A 21165-nucleotide genomic window follows, 5' to 3' on the forward strand; every position below is an offset into this window, starting at 1 on the left:
GAGAGAGAGAGAGAGAGAGAGAGAGAGAGAGAGAGAGAGCTATTATGTAAAGTAATGTGGTTTGTGTCTGCCTCTTGGGTAAAAGGACTTTAGGAGTGAATCAACATCCCAACCAAAGTACTGTTCTTAAATAGTAATAATAAAAATAGGAAAATAATCATAAAATATTAACATTGTATTAAGAAAAATTCATTAAGCATTACAGATATTTTTAAAAAATATTAGTTTTAAATATTCTGCCACTAGTTTTCTGTATACATGATTTCTTTAATAAAAAGGGCAGAATAGACACCAAAAAGACATCAGATATAAGGAGTGGGACACTGAAAATAGGGCTACATTTTTATGTAAGTTCAAGCTTAGGTGAAGACAGTCAAAGTTAGAGAAACTGGTCAATCTATCCCTGTGGTGTTGTATAAAAAGCCTTCTCTTCCATGAAAAACATCTAAAAAATGAGTTTTAAAAATGTACTGGTGGGGGAAAGAATGGGGAAAGGGGATGACATCTGAAATGTAAATAAATAAAGTATCCAAAAAAAAAAATCTACTAACTTGGGTGCTGGTGAGATGGCTCAACAGTTAAGAGCAATGACTGTTCTTCCGGAGGTCATGAGTTCAAATCCCAGCAACCACATGGTGGCTCACAAAGTAAAGAGCTACAGTGTACTTACATATAATAAATATATTTAAAAGCCCGGAGTGAACGGGACTGGGCAGGAGCAAGAGGGAGAAGGGAAGGGGAAAAAATATACTAAAGTTAGGTAAATAATTAAGAAAGTATATAATGCGATTGGCTGACACATCATTAAGGGAATTTCTGTTTATTTTCAAATTTGAAAATGTAAACTAATAGATTTGCTGTGACTTACAGTGTTCTCATTTTGGGAATGGATATTGTTGAATATTATTTTGCTTTATCAAAATGCAAGTATAACAGGCTGGTCCGAGGATGGCCTTGTCTGGTCTCAGTAGGAAAGGATGTGCCTAATCCTACAGAGACTTGAGTGAGACCCCAGGTAAGGGGAATGGGGGAGCACCCTCTCAGAAACAAAAGAGAGGGAGATGGGATGAAGATCTATGGGAGGGGAGATGCAGAGGGGGAGGAACGTCTGGAATTTAAATAAATAAAACAATTGAAAAAAGGAAAATGCAATTATAATGGATTTACTATGTTTATGATATTTATTATAAATTAAAATTAAAATTAAATCGTCTATAAAATTAAAACTTAAATCTTCTATATAAGATTTAGTCATGCATAGTCACTGAGCTATGAAGTGGTGTCAATGATTACAGTTTCGTGTAAGATTTCACAATATATGGTATTTTCCTCTGAACATCAAAGTTTCCTCAGAATGGAAGCATTTCATCCAAAAAGGAAAAGGAGACACATAAAGTAAACAGAAAGCCACATGACCAGGAAAACGGAAGACTAGAATATCCTGAGCCTCCTAATCAGCAGTGTTAAAAAAAAATATTGTGTAACCACTCTGGTTGTCGAGGCTCTGACCAACCTAACTATGTTATTCAGACTGTGGGGCTGTCTCTGTTCTCCGAGAGCTACAGGTTTGCTGCTTTCCAGGCACATCTCTGTGTGGTAAAGGATTTCCAGTGATGCACCTGCTTTTGAGTTATCCCAGCTCCTTGTCAGTGACCCCTCAGTGTCCTTTAGTTAGAACCTCTGGCTCACAAATTAAATACTGATGTAGTCATACTCGGGAATGCAGCAGGTCCCCTTTCTGGGGACAGAGGAAATGTATGGAGTGTGTCTTCCCAGAAACATTTGTCACACAAGAATTGGCTCTGATCCTACATGTGTATAGAGTAGTAATTTTAAGTAAAATGACAGTAGAAAAAGAAAAAGATAAGTAAAACTGAGACTTTCATCATATATGGGAGACAAGTGGTGTATTTGTTGAGATTAAATCCTAGAGTTTGTAAAGATAATCAAATTATTAATTTAAATGAAAATGTTCTACTTCTTTTCTATATATAATAACTGCACTTAAACGTTGGTTTATATATTTTTGCCATGAAAGTGGAAAATGTAGTAAGAACTTTATTATGAACTGTAGGTAATCTGTGAGAATTACTGCAATTAAATGAAGAAAAATTATGAAACTACACATGAAAGGCATAAAATCACGTGTTTGCTATTTCTTTTTATGAGATTATTAAATTGTATTATGAAGCAGGATAGATGTCATTTCATTAAACTTCTTAAATAACTTGGAATTCTAAGTAAGATAATTTTTTACAAGCCATTGAAACCATTATTTAAAATCTTAATTTCAGTTCATATGATGAAATAATGAAAAATATAGGCTATTAAAACTTAAATACATGAGAAGTATAATTTAATACAATTGTGTCATGAATGTTTTCATAGCTGTGCTTATCCTCAGTGATTCTCTTGTTTTTTAATCTAAATATTTACATTTGAATTTTTCCCAAAGAAAATCCAGTTGCTTCTTAAGAAGCAAAAGAAAGTTCTAGCTGTATAACTAATTTTTCCATGTCCTTGAAACACTACCGTTGGCAAAAATCACCACCCAAGTGTAAAATAAGCTAAGCTTCCAATTAAAATGTTGCAAGTTGGTACTAAATCTAACCAACAATCTCAAATCTTCAGTAACACAAAAGTTGTCAGTGTTTTTTTTTAAAGGTGGCAGACAATGCCTCAGTAGAAGGGGAGAGTTTTAAAAGTCTCTCTTCTGAGATCCAAAGAATTCAAGAATAGAAACAATGGGGAGTTAAGGCAGTAGAATAAAATATATTCTTAGCAAACTCCATTTACTCCCTGATGAACCGACAGAATAAAGACCTTAGGTATATTTAAAATTAAGATGACTACAAAAGGCGATAATGTGTATTTCACTTTTATTAAAAGTAATAAGGACAAAATAGTATTAGTTAAGATTTTGAAGATTTATTTTGTTTGTGGAAATAATACTTTTTTCATAGAACTAAACTCAAAATTCCTGTATTGTTTCCAGTTTTCATTGACCTTTTTTCATTTCATTCCAATATATCTTTGGAAAGGAATATGACATTTATCTTCTTATATAGATGGTATTATCCATTCCATTTAAATATTGCTAATATTACTTCTTAGCATTGCCAATAACCAACTGGAATAAAAATCCTCCCTTAGTATGCTATTGGTTTTAATTCCAGAGTGTTTATCAACAAAATGATATGTTGAACTTCTATAAAGGCTGTCTTTTTTTATTCTCTACATACATTACGCCACATTTTCCCCTACCTCCACTTTTCCCAGTCTCCACTCAAAAATTTAAATATAACAATTTCTCTGAGATTTAGAATAATATCTGCTTAAAATAAATACTTATTCAACAATAATATACAAGATCATCTCATTTGTATGAACTACCATAACAATGGTGATGGCCAACCCAATGTCAAGAATAAATATAATAGACACAATTTACAGTAAGAATGTGGCAGAATTAGTTGGAGGTAAAAAAAGGAGGTTACATGCTACCTTCAGTTTTTACCTTTGAATGCACATTGTTTTCCAAGAAGTAATACAACCTGTTACATTTTATCTCTCTCCATATAATGAAGAATTATCACAGAGAATGAAATATTCATATGATTATAGATTTTGTATGACAGAGAATACTGTAGTTTCGGTATAAAACACATTTGAAAGTACTTTTAACATCACTAAAGGACACTAATAATAGCTTGTTCCACTATATTGCTGTCCAACAAAAAGAAAACAAAAACAAAAAAAAAACAAAAAATAATAAAAGTTGCAGAATTGTTGTTAGCAGTTAAGTACAAATTTATTTAACATAATCTGTACTGTCGATTTGGATTTAGTTTTTTTCTTTCAGTTTTCTATTACTCTGCCTACTGATGACCATTTGCTGTTTCTACCCTAGTGTTATGACCTCATTGAAGATGGCTGTCATTCTCATATGCGTGTCTTCTGCACTTCAAACAGAATAAAACAAGCAGGGATTTATTCTCTCATCTGATACAGGTGACCAATCAAATTTGCTGAAGCCGATATTTACTATCGTCTGCTACAATTAATTCACCCAATTATTTCTATGTACAAATTACATGCAGTGCTACAGAAGTCAAAGAATCATTGCCTTTAAAATGGTGAAACAATGATAATGTCTCTGTTCCTGGCAATATATTGTCTGGCTTGATGCCCACATCATACTGTTTAAGACCTATTAATATTTCTAAGTTGTCCTTAAACAAATCATGAAAATTCAATTAAGATTGATTATCAAAAAGTCTTCTCTAAAGGAATTTTTCTTGCATTTCTTGGGTAGATCTAGTGTGATGATTGACTTTACATAGTAGAGCATGTTATGATTATATCTATAATGACCATAGATGTTCATGTGCTAAAACTGTGACCTTCATCTAGTGATGCTATTGAGAGTAATGGAGAACGAATGCTAACTGTTTCTAGTCAGAGGTAATGATCAATAGAGTTTTGCCTAGAAGGATATATCTTATGATGCTTTTTATGTTTCTTTGTCTCTGCTCACTGATTGCAAGAAGTGAGCACATTTCTTTCATTGATGCTTTGTCTTGCTGCACCTTAAAAGAATTGCAGGCAGCTGGCCATGAGCTGTAAATATACAAAACCATGATGCATTGAATCTTCCTTTCTTAATCTACTTTCTCTGATACTGTGGCACAACAATGAAAGGACTATTTTAAGAAGACAGAGCAGCAGAGTCAGAAAGAGTAGATTGACCAGAAGGAAGAAGGCCTAGGAAGACAAACAATGCCATTTTTCTGGAGTTTGAAGATAAAGTAAAAAGCCCCACACTGAGACCTGTATGTGGCTTGCAGATTATAGAGAGAAGGTAAGCATTCTCACCCGGAGATTCCAGAAAAAAAGAAATTTCTACAACTACCATGATTTTAAGATGTGTGAATTCAAAACTGGTTTTCAGATGATTTGAGCTATCAGCTTTGTGACAATTTGTAACAACAGTAATGCATTAAGAGCTCCTTATATTGGTATATTTGATGTTTTACTAAATACGTAAGTACTCATGTGTAAATCTTGATGAATTTTTGATATGCTTATTGATAAGAATGTTCAGAAAAAGCTTGAACAGAAGTTTTCTTTTAGAATTCTGTGTTCAATTCATGGTAGGAAAAGGAGAAAGAACTATCTCTACCAAAATAATAGAAATGGTAACATGAAACAAGAATTTAAAATATATATCTATGATATTTTACACCAGAAATTAAGATAATCAACCCAGTTGGAATAGCATTAAAGATAAGAATTTATGCAAATGAGGTGGAACTATAACGAGTCAAGAAGGCAATCATAATTATATTAAAATTTGTAGGTTTTCGTTATGACTTTGTATAGTTTTACTTTAGAGTTTACACTTATCTTGTATTCCTCTCTCTCTCTCTCTCTCTCTCTCTCTCTCTCTCTCTCTCTCTGTGTGTGTGTGTGTGTGTGTGTGTGTGTGTGTGCTTGTGAGGGGGGCGCATGGTGGGTGTGTGCCAGAGAGAGAGATGGAGAGACGTGATCAAGTGAATATATGAGGATCAGGAATCACTGAGTAGCAGTTATTAACTTTCAACATATTTAAAACAGGATTTTTTGCTTGTTACTACATACTATTTAGCCAGAGAACACCTCTGGATTCTTGCGTCTCTACCTCCTATGATTACAGATGAATGCTATCATATTGAGTTTGGTATATGTTCTCTGGATTCAAACCCATGTAGTCACTTTGTATTGAAAGAGCTTTACCTTGGAGCAACCTCCTTAGTTCAGTTCTAATGAGTAGTGAATATATACAGTTAAAGTTAGTAGAACTTTTGACTAAATCATAGGAAAGATGCTGGTACTTCAAGATTGAGATATCAGTAAGGGTATGAAGGGAAAAAGACAGAGTAGGAAAAATTTGATAACAGAATGAAATGTACTATGCAGCTAAGAGACAGATAAGTGCTTTACAACCCACAGATTGCTTATTAGAGCAATGTTGAGATTACGCACTGCTTTTACATAAAAAAAATAGAAAAACATTAGAGCAAAGCCAAGATTTATAATAAACAAACTAAGTAATCTGAACTATTTGAATAATTTAGGTTGGATGAGTGATGAAATTTTATCGAAGCACATAATGTATAAGAATGTAGAAAGTTGTCCAGGTTGTAACTGTATAAGAAGCAGAAAAGGAGAGACAACACAGGTCTCAACATTATAGATTAAAAACAATGCTAAATACAGTACAGATAATCTTATGTATAAATGTAATATTTCACCCCCTGAATGATGTGAGTCAATTAGTAAGCTTTACCATAAGAATAAAAGACAAAAATCACATTTTAAAATTACTACACTATTCACAATGGGTTTGCACAAACTATGGAAGCAATGAGACCAGTTGTCAGTGTCTGACACTGGTAGATCTAATACCTGTTATAAGAGGCACAGAAAACAGTAGGATTCTTAGTCAGAGACATACAGAAATACAATAATTTTCTGAGGTTGAAAAACTCAATTTTGGACCTAGAAAACTTGAGAAATATATTGGATATGGGTATGAGATATCTAATGGATTGTAGGAAACAAACCTGAACTGCCTAATGATCACCAGGCTGGAGAGCTATGTTAGAACTGACTATCAGACTATAGATTTTTTTCTTTTAAACAGATATCACTGTGTGTTCCTTGGTGGCCTGAGATAGGAAGAAATATCCAGGTCAGTGAACACATATTAAGTAGAGGTGAGAATCAAGAGCTATATCCAGAGGTTAGTAGTCATTTGATGATTGGAGAAATAACAAGAAAATAGCAAAGAGAATAAGAAAAAGTAGCTAGATATGATCAAGTCTGTAATAGAGTCCTGATCATCTGAAACTGCAGATTGCTTCCTGAGTGAGAATCAAATGTATTGATCACTGAACTCATGTTTCTCAGAACTCCACAAGCATCAGGAGAGTGTAAAAACACTTCATTACCTTGTATCGAGGAAGTTGAGAATTTTTTGTTCTTGTAAATTTCAGCACCTCTTCCCAGATACTCTAGTCGGAATTAGGGTATATCTTCTGGTTCTCTGTCTTTTCTTGAATTCTGAGGTAAAATTAGCCTAACATGTATGCCCTGTTTCTGAAAACCTTCTTCATCCATCACACAATTAGTTAAGTAATCAATTGCTGAATTGATCAAGGTATCTGCTTGAATCTTCATTGCATATTGCCTTAACATTTCAATCAAATTCCCATTATAATTTCCATCTCCACTTCACACAAATTATTACAGATAAAAGGGATGATCCTATTCATTCATATGCAGCTGACACACCTAGAGTAGCAGCCACTAGTGAATAAGCTTCACAATGCCTGTATTTCAGTTGGTCTCTGTAAAGGAATTCTGCTACTCTCCTTTGCCTTAGAAAGATTTATTTTGTTTCCTCTACTCAAAGATTTATTGTGTTTCCTCATTGTTTCCAAGATAGATATTATTCTTATTTGGATTTAAAGAGTTTTTATCACCGATCCTTAGTTTACCATTCTGGTTTTATCTCTTAACATTTGTTTACACTACGCAACAAACATGGAAAGCTCTTATATAGTTCACAAAATGCACTACGCTATTCAATCTACATGATAGTAATATAAAATTCCAAGATTTTCAGAATGCCCTTTTTCTTCATATTCCTTTTTATAATATTTTTTCAAATATTAATGTGTTGAGGCTTTGTCATTTACTGTCTATTGTAGTGCTAAGTGCGGGCCCCCAAAATGTGGAGACTGCATGTAGCCCCTGTTACTCTGCCCCAAAGTTGATTTTGATTGGTAAATAAAGATGTCAATAGCCAATAGCTGTGCAAAAGAGACATAGGCAGAGTTTAGGTTTCCAGGCTTCAGGGGAGAGAAGGACCACAAGGAACAAAAGAACAGAAGGAAAGGAAGAAGAAGCCACCATGGATTAGATGATCCACAAATGCATGATCCTGAGAGCTGGCCAGTTAATGTTCAGAGCAGCCCCGATGAAACATAGTAAGTCATAAGTAAAAACTCAGAGTTATTAGTAGGAAAGTAGACTGAACAGCTTGGAGTTAGGTAAGCAGCTGCCCAGCTCTTGTGTTGTTTAAGGCTTACTATAAATATAAAGAGTGTGAGTGTGTTTTTTAACTGGGAATTCAATTAACCAAAGCCAGGGTAGAATCCCTGGGCTGGGATTCAAATGTCAACCACACTAATGAGCTTAAAAGTGTAAATTATGTAAAGTTCACTTCTCTCCTAGTCTTCTCAATGCATACAGGCACACTAACTGTGGTTCTTGAAATACATCTTTGCAGCAACTTTTACAGTGTGACTTCATTTAGGTCAATGGATGATGTGATTTACCTCCAGGTCTAAAGCTTAAATAATGGTGTTAGAGGTTAGGGACAGAGCTCCAATTAGAACACATGCTCAACAAAGGGTCTGATTCTTAGAATGGCTGGGAAGAACACTGTAGTGTCAAACATAGGTCAACAAAGAAAGTTTGAACAAGGGAGAAAATGGAAGAAGAGAAATCTGTGCAGGAAGTGATAAGAAAACATTCTATATGTTCTCCAGCCATTTGTGGCAAATAAGGCCTGAAATCCAACACTAAAAAGCTGAGGCAGGATTGTGAATTGAGAGACATTCAGAGCTACAAAGATAGTGTGAATGAGAAATATCTTTCCCCCCTCTCTGTCTTTCTTCCCATGTGTGTGTGCATGTATGTGTCTATGTGTGTGTTGGGCACTTTCTGTATTTATTAGAGATTCTCCCGTTTGAAATATGAATTTCATGTGTCTTTGCTTCTTTTAAAATTAGATAGATATTGAATATTCAAGTTGATAAAAAAAACTTGTTTTAAAATAGGTGAGCAGGAAATATCATGAGTGACAGAGAGTGTGTGTGTGAATTTATGTCTGTGTGCATCTAGTCTTATCATTTTCTTTAATCAGCAACCTACCTACTTTCAAGGGTGTATGTTAGGATTCAATCAGAATAAGTACGCTGCAGAGTGCAGTGTTTTGCATATTTCAACTAGGTTTACTACCAAAGCTTTGTTAATCTTCATGGTAAATATTAGAAAACATTTTAAAGTTTTATGTCAGCCCATTCATTATCAAAATATACTTTAATAGACTAATGAACTATCATAATTATGCTAGTGTTGTTCAGAGTATATGAAATTAGCTAACTTATTTTGGAGACACATTAGATACTTGCTAATGTCTGGCTTTTCAGATATTACAAATAAGGATTTATTTCCTAGAGGTTTAAATCTGTTGACTCATAGGCTTCTAGTCATTGCCTAAGAACTGCTTACAAAATTAAATCATGTCTGAAATACAGCTGTTTTATGAACATCCCTAAAAGAGAAGGAAATAACCAAACATGGTTCATTAGAATATTTAAATTGTGAAAATAGTTTTGCTAATTGTGGAAGTGTATCTGCTAAGTAAATGTATTATCTGCAGCCAAATTACATTGTTGGTAAGATCTTAGTGAAACGACTTTCTTATACCCACCTCTAACTTTGAGCAACATTAGTTCTTAAGAGCTATTGAAGCTAAATTGGGAATCCATGTATGTTTCTGTACAACAGTTCATAATGATCTGGTGTAGAAAAAAGAAGAAAAGGAGATATCAGATTAGGAGATAAAGTGTTGGCTGTCACTGCATCTGCTGATGAAGTAAGGTACACTTGCCAAAGCTCTTTCACAAATGTGCTGAGGTGTCCTGGATAAGACAAATCAAATGTTCACAAGATAGAAAACCCTTTGCAATAAATAAAACATGTGCTGATAATGTTGGGCATCTGCTTCTCTTTCAAAATCAAACAAACAAACAAAACAAGATATTGTTCAAATCAAAATAGACTAGAGCATCTATGGATTATTTATAGGATGCCCGTATCTTTTCTACCTCTCAATATTTCTCAAAGTCAATGGCATTATATATGGTGAGATATTAATATTTTTGTCACCGAACATCAGAAGGACTTAACAAAACCTAAGTAGAATGACAGAATGGGATAATGAGCTCTCTCTCCATTTCTCAGCCTCTGCAAGAGCAATTCTTTCTGGAATAAACCACTGGAGTTTCCTAAGTGAACATACACAGAAGCTCCACTTAAGCCCTCCAGACGCCCAAGTTCAGTACTATCTATGCCATGAGGCACTGGTAGTCTTCCTTTACCACAGCAATCCTGGCCTTCTTCCTAAGGCTCCTTCAGCTTCACCTCTCACCATGCTCCTGCCAGATAGCCCTAAGAATTGTTCATCTCTTTGGACTTATGTACTTCGGTTGTCCAGAAAATACTACAAAGTTTTAATTACTTATACATTATTAGATATCTCATGAAATTGAACATTAGGACTTTCTTCTAAGCATGCCCTGGTATTACATAAAATTCTTAAGCTAGATATACATATATCATTGATGCATTCCTTACTGTAGTACCTCAGTCAATTTTGAGAGGTTTGATTTCTATAAGCATTTAACAAAAATGTCCAGGGCCAGACTGTATGTTTATTCTATGAAGGAGGAAGAATAAGTTTATTTGAATATTAGACGAGGGAAGCCTCCTCCACATATATATACTTATTGTGGTCATATCTATGCTAGTGTTTGGATCCATCAATCAGAAAGCCAATGATTTCTGTTGTTTCAAGTGACTGTTTCTGTGATAATCTATAATTGTTAGCAATTTAAAAGTATTACAACTGCTACCCTGGGGTAGAAAATAAATAATTATTTGTGCAATAATTGAGTGAATATGCTACAACTGGAAATTTAAACAAATTTTCATTCACAACCCAAAGTCTAAAGTCTAGGGTTTTGATTTATAATTGTCTAATGTTTTAAAATAAATCCACTTATCTAATTTATAGTAGTTAAATATGTACTATAATTGAATTATGATTTTATGTAATTATCTAATCTCCAACCAAAATCTACTATTTCTTGGCTGCACTTCAAGTATTATTTTCCTCAAGCACAAAGCTACTCTTCCATAATGACATGACATAATTTTCTCTGAATGCATTTGCCAAAACACAATGCATTCACATGAAAAGAAAGTACTGAATATTGCATACAAAACTCATAGAAAAATATTTAAATTTCAGAATTATTTCCAACTCACGTTTGTAATATAAATACAACACCTTGGCCTTTGTGAAACTTCTCTCCTTTCACACAGGCAAATCCCAGTCCCATGTGAATCTAACGGCCCTTTAACATTTTTTAAAAATATTTCCCTCAGATAGACTCTTAGTATTGATTGTTTTTAAATTTTGTAATTATATGTATGTACAGAATACTTAGCAGTGTACATTTTAGAGGAGAGTTCTTAGGTTTTGACTTTTATAGCGTGGCAATGGATGCGAGCCACAGACTTAGGACCCAGGACATTGCCTCCACAGTCACGATGGATCACATCATATCTGTCATTGTAATTGGTCCTAATAGCTTTCACCACCTTAGCCAGAGCACCCTTGTCTTCCAAGTCAACTCGTGTGAGAGCAACCATGGTGTACATCTTCCTTTGGATCAGCTGCCCCAGCCTGTTCTTTCCCTTAATGATTCTGTAGGGCACTCCCATCTTTTGACATAGAACAGGTAGGAAAACCACCAGCTCAAAGGATCTGCATCTTAGGCAATCACCACCAGCTCAGCTTTCTTCCCCACCAAGATGGTGACTGTAGTATTGACCTTTGCTCCAGGAACTCGTGGTCTCTTAGTTGGGACCATCCCTTTGCCAGCAGCTTTCTTCTCAGCACAGGGCAGGAGCCTTTGCTTTTTCTCCTACTTTATCTCTGGCCTGTATCTGTGGACAAGCTTAAGCAGCTGGTAACAGCTGCTCCAGGACCTGGAACTGGTTAATGGCATCAGGTACTTTGAGTGGCTTCTAGAGTATGGCCCTTTGCCACTGAAGCCTGATATAGAGAGGCAATTTGACAAAGAATGTGAGATCTCTTTTGGGCTCGATGTTCCACATAACGCTGAAGTTCTTGGGCCTTTCCTCAAAGGACTGACTACCCTTTGGACCTCCTGTTTCTTCATAATAGCAGAGGCCATGACCACCTACTTCCCCTTGGCCTTCTTTCCTTTGAGTAAACTGCTCGACTGGAGGAGAGAGCTCTTAGAATTGTTTTTAATGAATATACTACTCCTTAGTGCGTTTTATCAGCTGCTTATAAATATAGTTCATCCTTTTTTATTTCTCTGCAACTATTCACCATCACATCGCTTTCCTCACTCTCAACAGAAAAGAGTCTTTTATTGAAAAATAAAACAGAACAAATAGAAATGAGCTTGCAACATCCAACAAATAAAATGAATGTTTCAATAGACCACCTTAACTCTAACCATTAAAGTTAGATACATATGTTTATTCTTCCTATTTGAAGGTTTTACATTTGGAAAAAAAATATTACAGTAAAATACGCATTATTTGAAAGCAGTATTAATTTTGAAACCACTATTAAATTTTTAGGTCTATGATGTTAATGTAAAATGAAAGAATGCTAACTGAGTTTAGAAAGGAGACTGTATTATTCTCCCATGCACAATTGACATCATATACAGAGTATTAACCAGGGAGGCCTTGTGAAAAATCTTTTACCCATACTTGATAGACACAGAATAGGATGGCAAAGGCTGGATGAGAATTAAGCTGGAAACTTGTTCCCTTCAGCAGAAGCATCAGAATCTATGGCACTATACTCCTTGATCTGATTCCCCAGATGCAGAACATAGCCCTAGAGCCATAATAAGACACTCTGTAAAAGTCATGGGGACTTTTATAACCCTATTTTTTCATCAATAAGATATTTGTTCATCCAAATTATTTTCTAGAGTGAGTCTTTTATGTTCCACTTCTCAAAGAGAATGTAGTTCCAAAGACATGTTTTTGCCACATTGGTTCAGTCAAAAGCTGGAAAGTTAATTCAGAAGTGTCTCCTGTGTGACATGTATCTACTACTCCTCTTCTTTGCACCCTTTCTTTTATGCAGTTTCCTTCAGAGACATGTATGTAACTTCTAAGCATGTTGGGAGCCGACGGCTAGCATCTTTGCAGCCATCTCGAGCCATATACCCTGACAAGAGACTTGTTTTTAACAGCTTACAACAGCTGAGCACACTCTGATAAACATCTTGTTTTTATCACATATCTCGTTTTGGTGTTTAGTGCCCCCAGCTGCAAGGCACACATGACATCCATCCTGCAAAGCACAGTTGTGCTTGTCCACAAGGGCAAGGCACATGGTAAAGGGTATAAATACCCAGGATTTCCTTTCAATAAACAAGATCTCTGTCTTGTCTCCATCCATCACGTCTCTCTCCCCTCCGTCCTCTCTCTCTTGCTAGACCCTCACCCATTGACTGGAGCAGCAGAACGGCATTACAAAGTGGCACCAAAACAGGGGGCAGAATGGGCTGGGACATAGCGGCACGTCAACGTTGGAGCTCCAGTAAGTGGGATACAGTGAAGGACACCACAGGAATTGGAAGCGTGCATCCTCACTCCTGCGCAGGAGAATCTGTTGACTGACCCAAACGGGCCGCTACATAAGCAGATACTATTTCTTATACATTCTCATTTAAAATTCATTCAACGTTTAGAAAACTTTTAAAATATAACTGGAAAATGTTCACGTCTGATTCTTGCATAAACATTTATTCTTTACATTTGAAAAAGTGCTTTTCCTAAGTTCAAGAGGCCACAGGGTAGGGGTGATTCATGACTTTAATCCACAAAGTCAAGAGGCCTAGATAGATCTCTGAGTTCAAGGCCAACCTGGCCTATAGAATGAGTTCGAGGATGCCAGGGCTACACAGAGAAACCCTATTTCAAAAACCAAAATAGTAATATTAATAAAGGTCACAGAAATGTGAGCAATATTTAGTATTTTCTATATCAGATATCATTTCTATTATCACTACAACTTCAAAAATAATCATATTGACTTAGTAAAGTGAAACATTTGGACTTTCAAAGAATGTCAACTATAAAACAAATGCTACAAATAATCTGTAATTATAATGAGGAATTTTTATTACAAATCGAATGTTTAAACCAGGTCACTATCAGTCCTATATAAGATTAATATAAACATAAATATTTTAAAATATAATATATAATCTAAATCTATTTATATATGTAGATAATCTACACAAAGAAATACTAAAAAATAGACTTGTAAGTAAGACAACTAACTGATGAGATTTTCTTGAAAGACATAGTGTCTTTTAGAATAAATGATAAACATTACATAAATATACAATATCACAAGGTACATAAAATATTGAACATGATTGATGAAATAAAAATTTTCCCTAACTAGGCTGCCTTGTCTCACCTCATTGGGAGAGGATATTCTGTCCTGGAGTGACTTGATGTGCCAAAGTGGGCTGGTACAAAGGGTGAGAATGGCTCACCATTCTCATAAAAGAAGGGGACATGGGTAGGGGTAGAGATTATGGGAAAGGGGAACTAGAAAGAGGGGGGACTGCAATCAGGATGTAAAGTGAATAAATAAATTTATTAATAGAAAGAGTATTTGATATCACTTTTTTAATAAATGGAGATATAGTTAATTTGATTTTATTCACACTATGCTAAATGTGATATGAATGACTTTATTTTTGTTCAATATCTCTGAACTACTCTGGGCAAATATTTTGTGGTTTTATTTTCAAATTAATATTTCTGTCAGTCTTCTGTTAGATGAATTTATTTATTTAAATAGTATTTCATATGTTATTCTTACAAGTATTCTGAAACTGTAATTTGTATTTATGTCATTTTTCATTTTGGTAGAAAACTGATATTTTATACTTCATCATGCTTTTCATATGTAGAGTCATCAAATTTCTCATGTCAATACTGTTTTCAGAGCATCATTTAACCAGAGAATTATATATATATATCACATGTATATATAAAATCTGTATATATATGCTGATAATATATAATTATGAATATATATATACTGACCATATATATAATAATCCTATTTAAACAATATCAATCAGAATATTCTATGTCAAACTTATTATAAGCCATTTAATCATGATGGCTCAGATAGGTCTATAGTACATGTAACCTACAGAGATATATCTTGAGTCATATATATATTAATAATTTATATATATGACTTAAAGTGTGTTAATGCACTCCATTTCTGGATGAGTGTTAGCAATATACTAGTAAACAGGCTTGCAAATTTAAAAGTTCTATAATCTATATGATTTAGTTTGGTCATTTATTAAGTGTGAATTGTTGGAAAGTATTTTCTTTATTTGCTTATTTGTGTTTAATTATTTGTGTTTCACATGTAGAAGGACAGAACTTAGCAAATGATGTCTGAATTCCTTTTTACCCACAGTCTCCGACAAAACAATGCTGTCCTGAGAGCATTCTGTTTGGTCAATATTAGTAAAAGTGGAATGGACGTAAATGTTCAACTCATTTTCCATGCACAGATTGGAAATCATGAGTAATGAATACTAAACTCACATTTCTTATTTATGTATTTCTTCATCTCATTTTGTGGATGTTCCCTTTGCAGTAGCTTCCAGGCACATTTACAGGATTTAATAAGAGGAGAGGCGATATCTGCAATCTTAATTGTAGATCAGGATGATAACTTGGAAACAGAAAGCTTCTCTTGTAAATTTAATTTCCTCTAAGTTTGCTAGGAAGAATATTCTAGAGGATATAACAACTCTCATTCCAAACCATTGTATTACAAGAACTTTTCAATATCCACCACAACTGGTAGAAGTACAGTTAGAGTCATATTGTCTATTTTAGTAGGTTTATGTGCGCATTTTTTAATACTCAACATAACTGTGTGGTTTACATATTCTAAGGACCTATCTCACCCATTTAATGGTGAATAAATGGCTTTTAATATGTTGGACCTAGAAAATTACTGATTGGCATAATTGTTTGAAGTCCTGCAGGCATAATGTGTAATTTAATTTGCCTTTACTTAAGGGAATTGCCTTGTCCCCAAACTAAGCTTATGGCAGGTAAACGAAACATGAATCATCATTGGATTGTTTTCCTGTATCAGAATAAAGCATTATTATTTTGTTCTATTCAAAATTATTATTGCTACCTACTTAAGAGAATTCTATAATAATTGTGAAACTAGGTTTTACATATAATTAAAAAGCATGACAGTATCAGAATAATATATTTATAAGAAACATAAGTGACTCATATAATTATTGAAATTGGAAGTGGTAAACTGAGCAAAATATAACAATACTTACAAAGCATAGTGTGAAAACAAACTATGTTGTAACATGTACTGAAAATTAAGCAAACTATTGCTTTTATGAATAGACTTTCCTTCAAATCCTGACAAATTTAATGATACTTGTTATATATTTATAGGTATGGATTTATTTATATATGTATTCTATGTATATATTAAACTTATATTCCTTTATGTGTATTTATTTATATACATATATGAATAAATATAATACATTTTTTACATCTCCCAGCTTAAGAAACTGATATATCAAATATTAAGTTGTTTGCTCATTCCAAATATTTAGGTACTAAGGATGTGAATCGATATTCTCCTCTAACAAATACTAAAAAGATGCCAAGTCTTCTTTGCGTCATCTCTTTTTTGAATGTAAAAAATTGTCAACATTTTGTCTTGAGTCTCATTATTCACATTTTTTTCTTGAGTAATGAAAGCTTGACTTCTTTAGTTTTTTACCCCAATTGATAAACTTGAGAATAATCACATTGTTATTATTGGAAAGGTACCTTAAATAGCTTAGCAAACATGAAAAAAATCTAGTTCTGTCTTGAGAAACTACAGAAACCTAATAATTTACAGAAATTAAAAATAAATGAGCACATAGAGGCCTTCTATTAGAAATTAGTTATTTTGACTTATATGTGATCATGACTTAGAATATACAGATAACCTAGTCTCCAACTGTACAGCACAGTGACATAATCACCACCGTATGTAATAGTATCGTTACTTTGCTAAATTCTGTCTTGATCAGTAACCCCCAAATACAGAACTATAATGAAACGTGTTATTAGTTTGAAACCAGTAAGTAATGAATTGTTTGATAAGCAAGAATAGACAGAAGAAAGCTACATAAAACTGCACAAGTTATTCAAGACAAAATGTTGCTATCTACGAAAGAGCGAAGTAAATATCTATGAAAGAGTATATATTTATAGTTTTTTTTCTTTTGACTTTTTTGACAAGTTCTCAAGAAATTCAGGAGGCTTATTTGTAGGAAGCCGCTACCGCAGTAGTGCCGGCAGCAAGACCAATCGCCATTACAAGATGGCGCTGACATCCGCTGCCCATCCCGATAAACAAACTGTTGCGCATGTGCGGGAAGTGAGTGCGCGCCAAGTCACAGCCCATCCTGGGGCGTTTTGGCGGGTAACAAGTAAGCAGCCAATCAGAAATAAACACGCCACTCCAAGGGTATATAAACAGTGCCTTTTTGGGGCCCGGGGTCTTCCTCCTTTCATCGCAATAAAAGGTTTGCTGCAAAAGGATCCTGGTTTCTGCGTGTGTTCTTGCTGGCGAGACAATTACATGCAGGTCACACTTATTCGGGGATTACAAGCTTCTACTCGTATGCCCAGCTCTAATTTTTCTAATAAATATATTTTTTAAAAAAGATATTGAGATAGAATACTGCTATAAAAATGAAAAAAAGATAAAAATGCTGTTAAGAATGAACACAAATTAGACAATTCTATTGTTCTCTTGGTAGAATTTGTTTGATAGAATTCGTATGAGCTGTTCATCCTAATATTACCACAAAATTTGGTACATATTTTTGTCTGTATTCCTTCTAAAAATATAGTGCATTTGAAAATTAACAACTTATTAGACAAAGATAATGGATTAAAATGCGTAAATGCCACTCTGCCTTGATGATTAGGTAGCTCATAGCCCTCCACTAAGCTCTTAACAATCAGATCTTGTGTACCCAGCTTTAGAATAAATCCACAGAATGTCAGTTCTAGTCATGTCATCAACCTGTCCAAAACCGTTCTACATTCTCCATTGGCTTTAGATTGAGAAAAGTACCACCTCTCAACAATGGTTATCTGCTTAAAGATTTCTTTCTTTATTTATTTGAGAATAACTACTTATATACTATACTTATTGAATTGGATGTTTCATTTACTTTCCTCCTTATACATGCAAACATAATATTCAGTGTGGCCATACTGGTATGACATGCATTATGTATTATATAATTAACTTTCTCCAAAACAATTCAATGAAGAAAGAGGATTTGGAGAATAACACCTGGAAAGCTCTTCCTGTAAGAATTGAACCAGGAACCCTGATGCCCCAGTGCCAGTTTCCCTGTGTTTATGCCAGGCACGGAAAGTAGATAGAATCATCTTATTAGATAAAGGATATACCAGAATGAAGGATCTACGATGGCCATGTTGTGCCTGGCTCAGGTTTAGTTAAAATCTTCTTTGATTGTCCAGGACTTAACCTGAAGGGATACGTGATGCAGAATCAGTGGGTCCGACTATGGGAGCAGGTGAGAATGCCACAGCAAGCTCTTACCAAGCATCTCTTCCAAGCAGCAGTTCCCAATTGTCTGGCATTGTCTGCGTCACCAATCCTTACTCTCAGGCAGGCTTCACTTAGGTCTTCATTCAGGAGTTATCTTTGTGACTGCCTAGCCCCTGACCTTTAGCAGAGGTGGGCACCACCCTTCCTTCTACACTTTACAAAGAGAGAGGGAAAGACAGAGAGAGAGAGAGAGAGAGAGAGAGAGAGAGAGAGAGAGAGAGATATTTTCTGTGATCCTTCAAGAAGCCAAAATATCATAGCTTAAAAGCTTTCTTAACTCAAACTCACAATGATAATGCCAATAAAATAAGCTGTAACATTACATTATGTGTGTTGGTTGCTTGTACCTGGATACTGTTTTCAGTTTCCTCTCCCTTCCCCCAGGGCTGGATATTATACTCTTTCACTTTGACATCCTGAATGTGTCTGAACATGTATAGGCATGGGTAGGATAAAAATAACCTTTGAGTTATTGATGTGAAATATAAAAGCCTAAGGGAAAGACAATGAGTTTGTGAAGAAGGGTCACTAATTAAATAAATCATTTGAATAAACACCTTATGCAAATAGTAAAGTCAACAAGTATTTGATCAGGGACAAGTAGATTGAATACATCTGAAACATACAAAACACTGGATAACCACATTTAGAAATCTTCAAAGTACTTAGCTCAAGGCTACACCAAACTGTAAAGCAAACAACCACAAGTAAGGCTGAAAGATATTTAAGTTTATACAAGAAATACAGAAGCTATACCTTCAATTAATGTTACCTGGGCAAATTACTTTTAAGATGTACTTATAAATATTCATAAAAATAAAAATGATTACTCCTGGTGACTTGTTCCTTTACCTTCTGTCTAAAAGAAAGCTCCTTGATTGTGGGCATAGAGTGTTGAGAACAGTATTCTATACATTGCCTGATGGTCTCTATTTATCCACCACAACAAGGCTCCAGGCATTTTATTTGATTTTATTTTAAATGTAGCATTTTAGTTCCTGTTTTGCTTGGTTGTAAATTAGTATAAGAAACACTTTGGTATAAATCATTCTAGATTTGGTATAAATCATCAATTTCTAGAATTAGAAGTAATATGTTAAATGCTTTGAAACCTTTCTCTACGTGTCCTTTATAGACTTAATAAAGGAATGATAAGCTTCTATGATCAGACACTTCCAGAAAATAAATACATATGTAATTTATATTTTTAAAAGCCATATATAATTTATTAAACAGTCTACATACTAATATATAATTTATTCCATAAAATATTTTCTATAATTTATCATATGCCTATAATTCCTACATAGTGTTTATATATTCTATATTGATCTTAGATTTTAACATTATTCCATTAAGAATTTACTAAAATAAATCATTAATTATTAATAAATTATTGATATAGTGACACATTTAGATGTTTTAATCTTTAAATGAAATATAGCCCAGTGGGATATCTTTTTGTTGTCATATGTATTATCTGGTTATTTTAGTGAGGCAAACTTATTCTCAACTAAATAAATAAAGTATGGTTGTGTTAGGCAATATTTATAAACATTTTATTCAGGTGAAAATTATATTTTATATTAATTTGTATTAAAATTTTTAAAATAGTATATTATATTCAAGTGATATAATATTTCTTATCTATTTGGAAGGATACTCTCTTACTTTAGTCCTGAAATTATCAAATACCTCAAATGCCAATATGCTATGACTTACTATACATTATGCCATGGGATGAAATACTTATTTTAGTTATTCCAAACAATATGACATCATTTGACTAGATAATATATATGTAATCTATATTTGTTCTCTCTGAGTGTAATTAAATATTGCATAATACCTAAGACTTAAAGTACATTAAATAATTTTAAACAGAATTTAGAAAAGCAAAAAAAGTAAAAATACACCAACAGTAATTTATGTTTTCATCAATGAATTAAATATGTATATAGTTCAAGAGTTGGGAAGACACAATCTATACATCAAAGCATGGACATAGGACTAATAGTCCTTTCCCATTATTAGCCTATTATTAGTGACTCTTCCTAGTATAAAAGGAAACACAACAAAACATGTCAAGCATAGAGAGGTACAGTTGCAGTTTAGATGGCATAGTTCATACTGTTAGAGAAGGCATAATGATTGAGATAGCTCAATTATGGAGGTCAGATTTTGGTATATGTTGTGCATCACAAAGACCCCCTTTTGCTACATGAGCTCCATAAAATAAAGATTTTGCTATAACTAAATCACCACGACCAAGTGGGAACCAAGTGCCACAACATAAGAAACTGCAGAGACATTTATGGTTTAAGACATAACAACTACTGAGTAAAAATATTTCTGTAAATATTTGGTTATATTTGTATATTAAAGATAGTAGTTACCTAGCCCTATTGATATACCAAAACATGTCCTTTACTCTGACATTTGTGTGGGGCTGTGAGAAGCAGCTGGATACCTGGTTGTGCACAGGCCTTGAACCTTGGAGAACCCCCAGGGATGGTAGGAGATTGGCCTTGCTCCTG

The 21165-nt window shown here is 34.1% G+C and overlaps 1 pseudogene; it reads right to left on the reverse strand.

Moving 5' to 3' along the window:
* Nucleotides 1-11370: 11370 nt before the first annotated feature.
* LOC114619381 lies at nucleotides 11371-17353 on the reverse strand (annotated as a pseudogene).
* Between the last annotated feature and the right edge of the window lie 3812 nt (nucleotides 17354-21165).

The sequence above is a fragment of the Grammomys surdaster genome, unplaced genomic scaffold (genome assembly GCF_004785775.1).
Source record: "Grammomys surdaster isolate TR1022 unplaced genomic scaffold, NIH_TR_1.0 150, whole genome shotgun sequence".
NCBI classification, from domain to species: Eukaryota; Metazoa; Chordata; class Mammalia; order Rodentia; family Muridae; genus Grammomys; species Grammomys surdaster.